Below are 13,100 nucleotides of genomic sequence, written 5' to 3'. Positions count from 1 at the left end.
TGGCAGCAAGCATAGCAGAGTCCAGTGGCAGAGAAACAGCAGCAGCAGAGCCAGGAGACCAGCACAAGACAGTCCAGTGGGTTTCCCAGCCCACAGAGCAAGGTGGCTACAGTGGACTTGTTGACTCATGCAGTGAGAGGTGAGTGCCTTGGCCAGGAGGCTTCTTGGCGGAGTGGGGTGCCTCTAGGCACTTACCAGCAGAGCTAAAGAAAGAGCTATAACACCTGCCTGAGCAGGGCCGAGGCCAGGCCTGAGAGGGAGCCGAGGCTGAGAGCAGGAGCTGCAGTGGAGAGCAAGGGCCGAAGCCAGCCTTCCAGCACAACAGAGAATAGGCTGTCCTGACTGAAGAACTATATCCTGAGTTGTACCTGTTACTTCCTAGTTGATCCTAGTCCTGAATTGTAACCTGTTACTTCCCTAATAAACCCCGTAACTGTGAGTATGGTCTGTGAGTTCTGTGTGGCCATTGCAACGAATGATTGAACCCAGCAGAGAAGTAGAGAATACCACCGGAGGGATGGCTGGCATCAGAACTGCTAAAAAGGGTTGGAGGGTGGAGGTATGTCTGGCCTCCACTTTATAGGAATCAGCTTTGGGCTGATGCTGATGGTGATTCTCCTCCCCCTCCTAAAGTTAGGCAAGGTCTTCCCCTGAGAGATGCTGCCTCGGGCAGGGGCCTGAAAAATGCTGTTCCATCAGTGTGAATTTTTGTACTGTTTAAAAATATGGAAGAGCCAAACAGTTTTTCATTCTTTCTCTTAATTTCCTTTATCACACAATGAAACAACTTTAAAACAGGCCTCGATAAAGGGTATTTTAGATACAAACATTCTTGCCTTATTCTGCCAAGTACTCTTAGCTACTTGGAACACATCTCCCTCGAACTCTCCCAGGCTGGTTTTGTTCCTTCTCATTTAGGAAACAGTTATTTGTTTCCTGTGTACTAAAAAGAAGAGAACACACTCCTTGGGTCTCAACAGCTCACAGGGCCGTCAGTGCTGAGAACAGCCCTGTTTGGAGGTCAGCAGCATCAGTGTGGGGCTGGAGCCACCCCGAGTGAAGGCCCGGTGCCCCAGCCAAGAACACGGGGATGGTCCCCTAGGGGCCTAGAGGAAGTGGAGTCGCTGATGAAAACACCCTTGCCCCAAAGTAGCAGCCAAAGCAAACTAACGGCCTGGAGCTTTAAACACATTTTACAGCTGCAAGACCTCCTCTTGGGCCAGTCACTTAAAAACCCCTTATTTGCATTTTCTAGTTGATTTGGAAACACCAAGATGACCGGGTAAACGGTCAGGCACAGGAAGGTTCTGGAAAGAGGCAGTTTTCTGAAGTTAATTATTAAAACAAATGACTAAAGGCAAAACAAGAAAACAGCTCTGTGATTAGGACAGAAACCAAAATAAATAAATAACCCGAACCCATTGCTGTCGAGTGGATTCCAATTCATAGCAAACAACACTGTACGACAGAGTAGAGCTGCCCCATAGGGTTTTCCAAGGCTGTAATCTTTATGGAAGCAGGCTGCAACGTCTCTCTCCCACGGAGAGGCTGGTGGGTTTGAACCGCTGACCTTTTGGTTAGCAGCCGAGTGCTTTAACCACTGTACCACCAGGGCTCCTTAGGAACAGAGAAGAGACTGTGTTCCTACAGACTGGGGCTGGGAGCTTCCAGAAAATGTTATTGGGATTCAATAGTTTGTTTAAAGTGCATCTCTGACTCTTGAAGCCCGGGGCAGGGTAGAGGGAAGGAAACCAAAACCAAACCAAACCTATTGCCATCAAGTGAATTCCAACTCATAGCGGCCCCATAGGACAGGACTGCCCCATAGGGTTTCCAAGCAGTGCCTGGTGGATTTGAACTACTGACCTTTTGGTTAGCAGCTATAGGTCTTAGCCACTAAGCCACCAGGGCTTCCAAAGGAAAGGAGAGGCTCCTAAAATCTTGTAATAAATTAAAACTGGTTCTTTCCAGTTCAGACCCCTGCTAATAATTTGCATTTCTAACAAGTTCCCAGGTGGTGCTAATGCTGGTGGTTAGGGACCAATTCAGAAAACCACTTGTAGTTTATAATAGAACAAAATTTATCATACATAAGAATCACCTGAGGATCTGGTTAAAATGTAGATTCTGATTTGTATATCTGGGGTAGAATGGACTGGTTCGAAGCCCTGGTAATAAATCATCACAGATACCCAGGTAGCTACCCAAACAGTGTCCTAAAAAGGCCTTGTTGAAGGCAGAGATAGCACAGCTACACCCGCGTTTCCTCCTGGGTGCAGGGTGACCTTTCCTGATTTTATTTGTATCCAAATTTAGCACCAGAATCTCTGGGTAGATCAGAAGGCATGTGCCTGTGGGTAGGATAAGACGTTATGTTTATAGCAAAGTCAGGAGCGACAAGCTCCTGGAATTAATAAGAACAAATATATCACGTTGGCAAAGAAGGCTGACTATACCACGGACTGCTAGGACAATGAACAAATCAGTCTTGGAGGAAATACAACCAGAATGCTCCTTAGAAGTGAGGATGGCCAGACTTCGGCTCGTTTACTTTGGACACATCATCAGGAAAGACCGATTGCTAGAAAAGAACATCATGTTTGGTAAAGCAGAGGGTCAGCGGAAATGGGGAAACTCTCAGTGAAATGGATTAACACAACAGCCACAACAGTGATCTCAAAATACCAATGATCTCCCAACCCACTTGGAGCAAAGGAGCATGAAGAACACCAAAGACACAAGGAAAATATGAGCCCAAGAGACAAAAAGGGCCCTATAAACCAGAGACTCAATCAGCCTGAGACCAGAAGAACTAGATGGTGCCCAGCTACCAACAATCAGCACCCTGACAGGGAACACAACAGAGAGTCCCTGATGGAGCAGGAGAAAAGTGGGGTGCAGAACTCAAACTCACGTAAAAAGACCAGACTTAATGGTCTGACTGAGACTGGACTCGGCCCTGGACTCTCTGTTAACCCAGAACTAAAACCATTCCCAAAGCCAACTCTTCAGACAACCATTAGACTGGACTATAAAACATGAAATGATACTCATGAAGAGTGTGCTTCTTAGTTCAAGTAGATACACAAAACTAAATGGGCAGCTCCTGTCCAGAAGTGAGATGAGAAGGTGGAAAGGGATAGGAGCTGGTTGAATGGACACGGGAAACCTGGGGTGGAAAGAGGGAGTATATCACATTATTGGGATTGCAACTAGGTCACATAACAATATGTGTATAAATTTTTGCATGAGAAACAAACTTGAGCTGTAAAGTTTCACATAAAACAATAAAAAATAAAATAGAAAAATACCAATAATTGTGAAGATGGTTTAAGAAAGGGCAACGTTTAGTTCTACTAATGAAGTTCGCCAGGAATCAGAGCCCATTGGCTGCAGTGAGCAGCATCATATTTAACACTCTATTACCCTCCATGGAAAGCACGGGGGTACTTAAGGATCTTTACCTGTGATATGAGCTGTCATTTGTCCAGAGGACCGCAATGACCTCAGCCCCAAGGAGCTGAGGCAGGGACAGGTATTTCTTCTTAGCCCCTTACATAGCGAATCTGTTGTTGTAGATACGTTCCTGGGTACTGTCCCACCACTGCTATAACAGAAATGCCACAACTGGATGGCTTGAATGAGCATAAATTTATTTTCTTACAATTCGGGCTAGAAATCGAAATTCAGGGTGCCGGCTCTAGGGCGAGGCTCTCTGTCAGCTCTGGGGGGAAGGTCCTTGTCTCTTGTCCTGTCCTTCCTGTGGCTTGTATCCTCCCCTCCATGTGTGCTTCCTTTTCTATGCCTAATCTGTATGACACACCCTACACCAATATGATCTCATCAGCCTGACAAAGAAAGTCCTATTCCCAAACGGGATTATATATGTAGGTATAGAGGTTTAGGATTTACAATACATATTTTTGGGGACACAATTGAATCCATAACAGATTATTCAACCTATGACCCAGGAAGCACCCAAGCAAGGACGACTGGTTGGAAAAAGAGGCAAGGTAAAGGACAAACGAAGACAAAACCGAATGAGCTGCTGTGGCGTTGACTCCAACTCATGACAACCCCATCTGTGTCAGAGCCGAAGGTGCTTGTCATGGATTGAATTGTGTCCCCTAAAAATATCTGTCTACTTGGCTGGGCCATGATTCCCAATATTGTAATTGTCCACCGTTTTGTCATGATGTGATTTTCCCACGTCTTATAAATTCTACCTCTATGATGTTGATGAGATGGGATTAGTGGCAGTCATGCTAATGAGGCAGGACTCAAACTACAAGATTGGTTTGTGTCTTCAGCCAATCTCTTTTGAGATATAAAAGAGAGAAGTGAGCAGAGCGACGGGGGACCTCATACCACCAAGAAAGCAGCGCCAGGAGCAAAGTGTGTCCTTTGGACTCAGGGTTCCTGTGCAGAGAAACTCCCAGACCAAGGGAAGATTGACGACAAGGACCTTCCTCCAGAGCAGACAGAGAAAGCCTTCCCCTGGAGCTGGTGCCCTGAATTCGGACTTCTAGCCTACTAGACTGTGAAAGAATAAACTTCTCTTTGTTAAAACCATCCACTTGTGGTAGTTTATAGTAGCACTAGATGACTAAGACGGTGCTCCATTGGGTTTTCTTTTTTCATACGTAATCTATTTTTGTTGTTGTAGAGAATATACATAGCAGAACATACACCAATTCAAGTTTCTACGTGTTTAATCCAGTGACATTGATTACATTGTTCAATTTGTACAACCATTCTCACCCTCCTTTTCTGAGTTGTTCCTCCCCCATATATAAACTCACTGCCCCCTAAGTTTCCTATCTAATCTTTCAAGTTGAGGTCAGTTTGATCCCATGCAGATTTTGACCCCATATGATTCCATATAACCACACATTCCATTTCTTCCTCCTATTCTGACTCTCTTCCTCTGTTGCTCCAGGTGACTCCAGAGGGTTTTAAAAGAGCACAATGCTCAAGGGAGGCTTTACTAGTTAAGCTGAACTATTGTTTGGTTTTAAGAAGACTCTAGAGGATATTTTTGGTTTAAGGCTTAGAGATTATCTCATGGCAGTTAATTTCAGGGTTTCAAGCAGCCTCCATGGCTCCAGAAATTCTAGATTCCGTGAGAATTTGAAATTTTGTTCTGCATTCTCCCCCTTTTTATCAAGATCCTCCTACAGCATCTTTGATCAAAACACTCAGTAACAGTAGCCAGGCACCAACAAGTTCTGATCTCATGGCAAAGGAGGCAGTTGTTCATGGAGGCAGTTAGTCACACAGTCCATTTCCTCCTATTTCTGACTCGTCTTCCTCTGTTGCTCAAGGTGACTCTGCAGGGTTTTCAATAGCTGAGTTTTCAGAAGTAAATTGCCAGGTCTTTGTTCTGAGCTGCCTCTGGGTAGACTCAAACTGCTAACCTTTCGGTTAGCAGCCTAGCGCGTTCACTGGCAAAGAAAGAGGTGAGAGGTAAGAAGACATAGGTGCCGAGTTCATGATCCGCAGTTCTGTGGGCTGAGCTAGCGCTGACCTCTCCAAAGAGAGAAAGGGACCAGGAAGCCTTGCTGGTGAAAAGAAACTAAGGTACTGCTGGCAAGTTACCAATACTGTTTCTAAAACATCATTCATTCATTTCACGTATTTTTAAAATTCCGCAGTAAAACATTGTTTTATTTCTGTTAACCTGACTGTAAAACCCCAAACCAAACCCGTTGCCATCACTTCAGCCTCATAATAGCCCTACAGGACAGAGTAGAACTTCCCCAACTGGGTTTCCAAGGACATAATCTTTATGGAAGCAGATGGTTACACCCTTCTCCCAAGGTTGGTGGTTTCTAACCACCAACCTTTCGGTCAGCAGCCCAGCGCTTAAACACTGTGCCATCAGAGCCCTACTAGGTCCAAAACGGAGTCATTTGTTCTGGGCCCCACATCAGCAAACCGCAACCTAAGTTTCCACTTCTTGAAAATGCCTAACCTTCCTGGGATCCGAAATCTGAGTTAACAACTAACTGTCCTGGAAAACGGAAACCTAACCAGCCAATCAAGACTTACCTGCTCAGTTTAATCCAGTTCAAAATTTCCCCTTAAATCCCAAGTAAGGCAAGAAAATGCCCACTAGCCAATCTGAAATTTGCAAAGTACAGTTTACCTGTTCCTGCGTGTCTGTGCTCACAAAAGCCCTTCCGGCTTTGTAAGGCACTTGGGAGCGCTTGTTTCTCGGAGCAGACACAATGCCCCGTTCATGAATTGCAAAAAATAAAGCTTATGAGTTCACACACAAATTTAATACTACAGGAATTTTAATTTTAATATTTCAAAATTTAAACGGTGAAGTTTCATCAATATTTTAGGCAGAAAAGCTCTTTTTTCTGGGTAAGGAGGTGGCGCTGCATTCCTGGGGGGGTCAGTGATAACAACGGGTGAAGTTCTGCTCTTTTGCCTAAGGCTCAAGTGCTTTCTGGTTCATCATTTTAACATTCAGGTGCACTGTTAGCTGTCAGGGCTAAACTGGGAGGTAGACTGATCGCATCTTACAAAGATAAGAGGTTTAACTTTTCTTCTCTGTGAAGCAGTATGCTGCGTGCTCTCAGGCAAACTTCTGAATATGCAGGTAAGAAAAAAGCAGGGGAGAGTGGGGGAATTCTACCTCTTAGAAATGATCATTCTTAATTTTTTACTCTAGGCCCTGTGGTTGGCAGAATAATACCTTCCTATAGGGTCGCTATGAGTCGGTATAGGGTTGCTATGAGTCGGAATCGACTCAACAGCAACAGGTTTGGTTTGGGTTTTTTGGTATGGGGTCGCTATAGGACACATTCCATTGGGCAAGTCTGCTGCAAAAGACCTCTTTAAAGTGTTAAAAAGCAAAGATGTCAGGCCTTGAAGACTAAGGTATGCCTGACCCCAATTGCCTCCTATGCATCCAAAAGCTCTACGATGAGTAAGGAAGACCGAAGAATTGACACCTATGAATTGTGGTGTTGACAAAGAATACTGAATACACCACGGACTGCCAAAAGAACGAACAAACCTGTCTTGGAGGAAGTACAACCAGAAAGTGGAGGGTCAGCGAAAATGAAGAAGATTCTCATTAAGATGGATTGACAAGGTGGCTGCAACAACGGTCTCAAGCATAACAACGATTGTGAGGATGGCACAGGACCCGGCAGTGTTCCATTGCTGTCTATAGGGTCCCTATGAGTATTTGTTATTGTTGTTGTTAGATGCCAACATGTTGATTCTGACTCACAGCAACTCTATGTACAACAGAAAGAAACACTGCCTGGTCCTGCGCCATCCTCACCCTCATTGCTGTTGCAGCCCATCGTTGCAGCCACTGTGCCAATCCATCTTGTTGAAGGTCTTCCTCTTTTTTGCTGACCCTCTACTTTACCAAGCATGATGTCCTTCTCTAGGGACTGGTCTCTTTTGATAACATGCCCAACGTAAGCAAGACAAAGTCTTATCCTCGCTTTCAAGGAACACTCTGGCTGTACTTTTGTAAATACATACATCTGCACGCACACACAAACATTTTTTAAAGGCATGGTACAGCTGTACCATAATCGATTTCCCCTTTTTGTCTCTCGTTGCTTCCAATTTTTAGCAAATTTTGAGAATTAAATATCAAAGCTGTATCAGCCTTCTTCCACTCATAAGTAGGCTTGCCAGCAGTAAAATTCCACACTTGCAGCCTGCTGGCTGCCTCATTATCACCCTGGGCAAGTGGCTATTCCAAAGCCATGTCCATAATTAATCGCTGCAAGATCAAGGCTCTGGGAAGGATGTCGGAGGCTAGCACCTGGTGAAAACAATTGCTGTTTTACAATCTCACATCAGGCCACTTCCTCTCCCCGCAACCCGGCAACCAAGAATACATTTCCCTTCTGTTGCTCAGTCAACTGGCCTAATTACTCCCGCGGATAAATCACTGTTGAGAGCTTTGTGTTCTAAGACAGGAGTTCTTATGTGCCCCTTAGAAGACAAATAATGTTCTTCAATGAAAACCAAGTAAATAAGCCCTCGCCTCTATTCTGGGTAACAGAACAGTGGAAAGGGACGCAGTTTGCCTGCAGTGAGGGCCAACTACCCTGCTCTGCACACAAGCACAGAATTGAGAAACCTAGCCCATTTCGAGAAGGTTCGCGTATGATGATATTAGCATCTTCTGTATTTAGTTACTGCAGCAGACAACGATCTGCTACATTGTAACCGGCTGGGGTGACCCTTTCACGGCTGGAAATTACCAGATGCTAAATACCTGCTCCTTGGAAACCCTGGTGGCATAGTGGTTAATTGCTACGGCTGCTAACCAAAGGGTCAGCAGTTTGTATCTGCCAGGAACTCCTTGGAAACTCTATGGGGCAGTTCTACTCTGTCCTATAGGGTCACTATGAGTCGGAATCGACTCAGCGACACTGGGTTCTGGGTAAATATTTGCTCCAAGGAGTCCTAGTGGCACAGTGGTTAAGCAACTCCTAGGGAGGAAGATGTGGCAATCTGCTCCATAAAGATTACAGCCTCGAAAACCCTATGGGGCAGTTCTACCATCACATGGGGTCACCAAGTCCAAAGAGACTCAACGATACATTTAACCAACAGTCTAGAAGTAAATTGTGTGTGTGTGTGTGTGTGTGTGGAAGGTGAGTAAAAACAATGACATAAATGTCAACTCCAAATTGTCGTGTCCAGAGATCATAGATTGAAACTGATTGACAAAGTCACTTTGTCAAAGGAACTTTCAGGTGATGCTGATAAAACTGATAAGTTCCAAAGTAAGGCTTGAAAACCAACTCAATCATTCCACACATGTAAAGACTTTAGAATTTCGGTCTAAAATAAACCTGTATTTAAAAAAAAAATTTTTTTTTTTCATTTAGCAAGAAAGTAAAAAAAGACACCTTTAAATGACTGGGCACCATCAAAGCCCCTCAATGGGTGAGAAGGTCATGGTTGATTCTCACGAGTCAGGGTGGAAGCTTATGCTCCAGCTTGCACATTTCTGCTTCTCTTTGGTTTTTCCTACTTTCTGGACGTTTCTCAGTCTTTTTCCTTCTTTCCCCTATGTCTTAACTGACCATAATATGGACTGGAAATAGACATTTTGTATATAAAATACTCATAGTATTTTTATATTTATATAAAACCACAAGAATAAGACTTTTTTTTCTTGTATGTCGTGAACGCTAAGGCTCAGAGCCACACTGTCAGGTTCTACCGCAGCCCTCACTAGCCCTGTATCTTGGGCAAGTGCCTCCCTTTCGCATCTGTAAGGTGAACATAATGACGACACTGGCCTCAGAGACCTGTTCCAGGGGTTAACTGACACAATAATAGCAGAGCACTGGGACCAAGCCTTGGCGTGGGTCAAGTGGCCGGTAAGTGGAAGCTATTTTTGGTTTGCAGTTTCTTCTTCGTCCTGTCGGGTCTACAGCTGTTGGCTGAATAAACAGGCTCCTCAGTCCTACCACCAAATCTGAAGTCATTAAAACTCTTCACTGATCAGCTGTCTTCCCCTAACACGTAAGGGATTCCGCGGTGGAAAATGACATGTTTTGGGGATCTATGAGGTTTTACGTGACTCCCAAGCTGCTGCTCTCCTGCACAAAATGGAACTCTGTTGGTGAGACATAAAACCTCCAGGGAGAACATGGATGGTCATGCAGGCTGAGGGTGCAGCTAGAAGGAAAAACGTGACTGAGACCCGGAGCCTGGCCCTATGCTGACTCTGGGAAAAAAAAAAAGAAAGGGGCCCAGTAATTCGTTTTCCCTCATTTGGGAAGGAGAGATGTAGAGGGTGACTTCCTGACCGTCTGGCCCTTGTGAGCTTTACCTGAAGGCTTTCTAAACTCCAGGAGAGTGGGAGACACAGTGAAACCTGGGAGAGCTGGAACTCAGTATGACTGTCTTGTTCTTCCAGGTCTCACAAGTTTTCTGCCTTAGACAGGGTGCAGTCTTAGCACTTTTCTACAGGGCTTTGAACCAGTTTGTTTGGGTTTGAACCCCTGCTGAGAGTTTGCATTCCTACCCCAGATATACTGAATCAGAATCTACATTGTAACGAGATCCCCAGGTGATTCTTACATATGATAAAATTTGAGAACCACGGCTCTACTAGCTGTTCTCAGAATCGGTCCCTAACCAACAGCATTGGCATCGCCCGGGAACTTGTTACCAAGACTATCTCAGCAGGGGTTCAAACCAGAAGGAACTGGGTGGAAGCCCTGCTTTTCTATCCTTCACTTTCGTGGAAAATATGAGTTTTCCTTCTGACAGGTTTCTACCTTACACAGGTTCTGGCTTTCACAGATTTTACTGTATTATATCATGGGAAGAGGAGGGTAAGTATAATTTATTATGGCTTGCTAGGTGCCAAGTCCAGCCTGTCAGTCTGTCACGCTGTGGTAGCTCAGGTGTTCCTGTGATGCTGGACACTATGCCACTGGTATTTCAAATACCAGCAGGGTCACCCATGGTGGACAGGTTTCAGCAGAGCTTCCAGACAAAGACAGACTAGGAAGAAAAGCCTGGTGATCAACTTCGGAAAATCAGCCAATGAAAACCCTATGGATCATAACAGAATATTGTCCAATATAGTGCTAGAACATGAGCCCCTTTGGCTGAAAGCACTCAAAACACACAGCAGCAGCAGCAGCCATGGTCTCAAGCACACCAGTGACCTTGAAGATGGAGGAGGACCAGGCAGCGTTTCATCCTGTGGTACGTGGGGCTGGTGCTGACTCAAGGGCACCTCACAATAACAGCAGGTGCCAAGCACCTTCCCAGTTTACCTCCTGGAACGAGGTCACTGACCCTGGATTTAGGCGGAAGAGGGAGGGTGTGCTCAAGCCAGGGCAGGAGCGCCCTAGGTCACAGGCCTGTGCTGGCTTTCTCCAGACACACTGCTGTACTTGGGCGCTGGCCAGGGCACCAAGAATATGGGGCAAACAGGACAGTCACCATGGCACTGGGGCCCACCATCTAGTTGAGGAGACACAGAAAGTAAGCAAACACCCCAAAACGCTGCCTTCCGATAAGATCGCTGCTCTGACGATGGCATGACAGTGGTGGCGTGATAGTGGTGATGGGATTCCTACTGCAGTTTGGGAGGCAGGTAAGGCCTGCCTGGTAGTACGCAAGAGAGAGCTGAATCAGGAAGGAGAAGCTGAGAAAGAGGAGGGAAGGGCATTTCAGGTGGCTGGAACAGCAAGGGCAAAGGTCACAGGCAGGACATAACTGGAGGTGGCCCCTCGATCCAAACCCAGTGCTGCCTGCTCCAAAGTCCAGTCTCCCCACTGTATGGAGGCCTCTGCTCACCTGTAACCCCAATAAAACCAGACTTTCTGGCTGCCAAATGTCCAATAAAAAAACAACTCTGGATTTGGTAAAAACCAAAAAAACCAAACTCATTTCTGTCGAGTCGATTGCAACTCATAGCCACCCTATAGGACAGAGTAGAACTGCCCTGTAGGGTCTCCAAGGCTGTAATCTTTATAGGATCAGACTACCACTTCTTTCTCCCGCAGAGTGATTGGTGGGTTCAAACTGAGACAGGTGAGAGATCAGGCTGGCGCTGTAATTAAAAGGCATTTGACTCAGTATTCTTGGAAATCTAAACCTAAGTGCAGACCACGACTTTTACTGTTGGCACTCGAAGACTACTTGTGACTAACAAACTAGGTGCTTAGACATGATAAGGGGCCATATTTCCTATCCCTACATTCTTGACCAGCTATAAATTACTGATAACCCTCCTGAGTTGTTTTTCAAGTACCCCACCAGGCGCAGAGCATGCACAGTAAAAATCAAGGTAACCTATGAATAATCTTCCACATGAGATAATCATGAACAAAGATCCCTTGCCGGGACTGGAACCAGGATCCAGAGACATCATGCATGCACAACATCCCAGAATAAGTCCTGTTCGACATCCCAGCAGCCTTTGTGACAGACTCCATCTTAGTTCCAGCAACCTCTGGGAGGAAATTCATCTTGGATTCCAACTCCGTGCACATTTAATTTTCATAATCCCTCCCCTTCTCCTGAAAATCTCCACCCATCTAACGAATAAAGATAATGCCTTTTTATAAGCCCTAAGAAATCCTTTGTTCAGAGAGAGACTGGAGGCTAGCGTAGGTGAAAACCCCTCCCATCTCTCCCTCATGAGCCTTTTCCTAATAAACCTTTGTTCGTGTGGAACCTCTGAGCCTTTCCTGGTCATTCTTGGCCAGAAGAGGGTAAGAACCTAAGTAGGGCTTAGTCCCAAGCTGGGAAGCCCTGCCCTATAACAAAACCACTGACCTTTTGGTTAGCAACCAAGCACTTAACCACTGCATCACCTGGGTTTCTTGGGTTTAGTAAGGAAAGACTTTATTAGATAGAATTATTGTAAGGGAGGTCGCTGTCGTTAGGTGCCATCTAGTCAGTTTTAACTCATAGTGACCCTATATACGACAGAATGAAACACCTGCACCATCCCCACAATTGTCACTATGTTTGAGCCCAATGTTGTAGCCACTATGTCAATCCATCTATCGAGGGCCTTCCTCTGTTTCACTGGCCCTCTACTTCCCAAGCATGGTGTCCTTCTCCAGGGACCGGTCCCTCCTGATAACATGTCCAAAGTATGGGAGATGAAGTTTTGCCATCCTCCCTTCTAATTAGCATTCTGGCTGTACTTTTTCCAAGACAGATTTGTTCATTCTTTTGGCAGTGAATGGTATATTCAATATCCTTCACCAACACCATAATTCAGAGGCATCAATTCTTCTTCCGTCTTCCTTATTCCCTGTTCAGCTTTTACATGCAAATGAGGTGACCGAAAATACCATGGCTTGGATCAGGCACACCTTAGCCCTCAAAGTGACATGTTTGCTTTTGAACACTTTACAGAGGTCTTTTGCAGCAGATTTGCCCAATGCACTACGTTGTTTGATTTCTTGACTGTTGCTTCCATGAGCATCGATTGTGGATCCAAGTAAAATGAAATCCTTCACAACTTCAATCTTTTCTCTGTTTATCGAGATGTTTGTTGGTCATTGGTCCAGGAAGGGAGGGGGAAGTGACTATTGCAACAGGAGGAACGCTCTGACCATAAGACC

Source organism: Elephas maximus, chromosome 19, assembly GCF_024166365.1.
Source record: "Elephas maximus indicus isolate mEleMax1 chromosome 19, mEleMax1 primary haplotype, whole genome shotgun sequence".
Taxonomy (NCBI): domain Eukaryota; kingdom Metazoa; phylum Chordata; class Mammalia; order Proboscidea; family Elephantidae; genus Elephas; species Elephas maximus.
The sequence above is the reverse complement of the archived record's forward strand: the minus strand, read 5'-3'. Positions refer to the sequence as shown.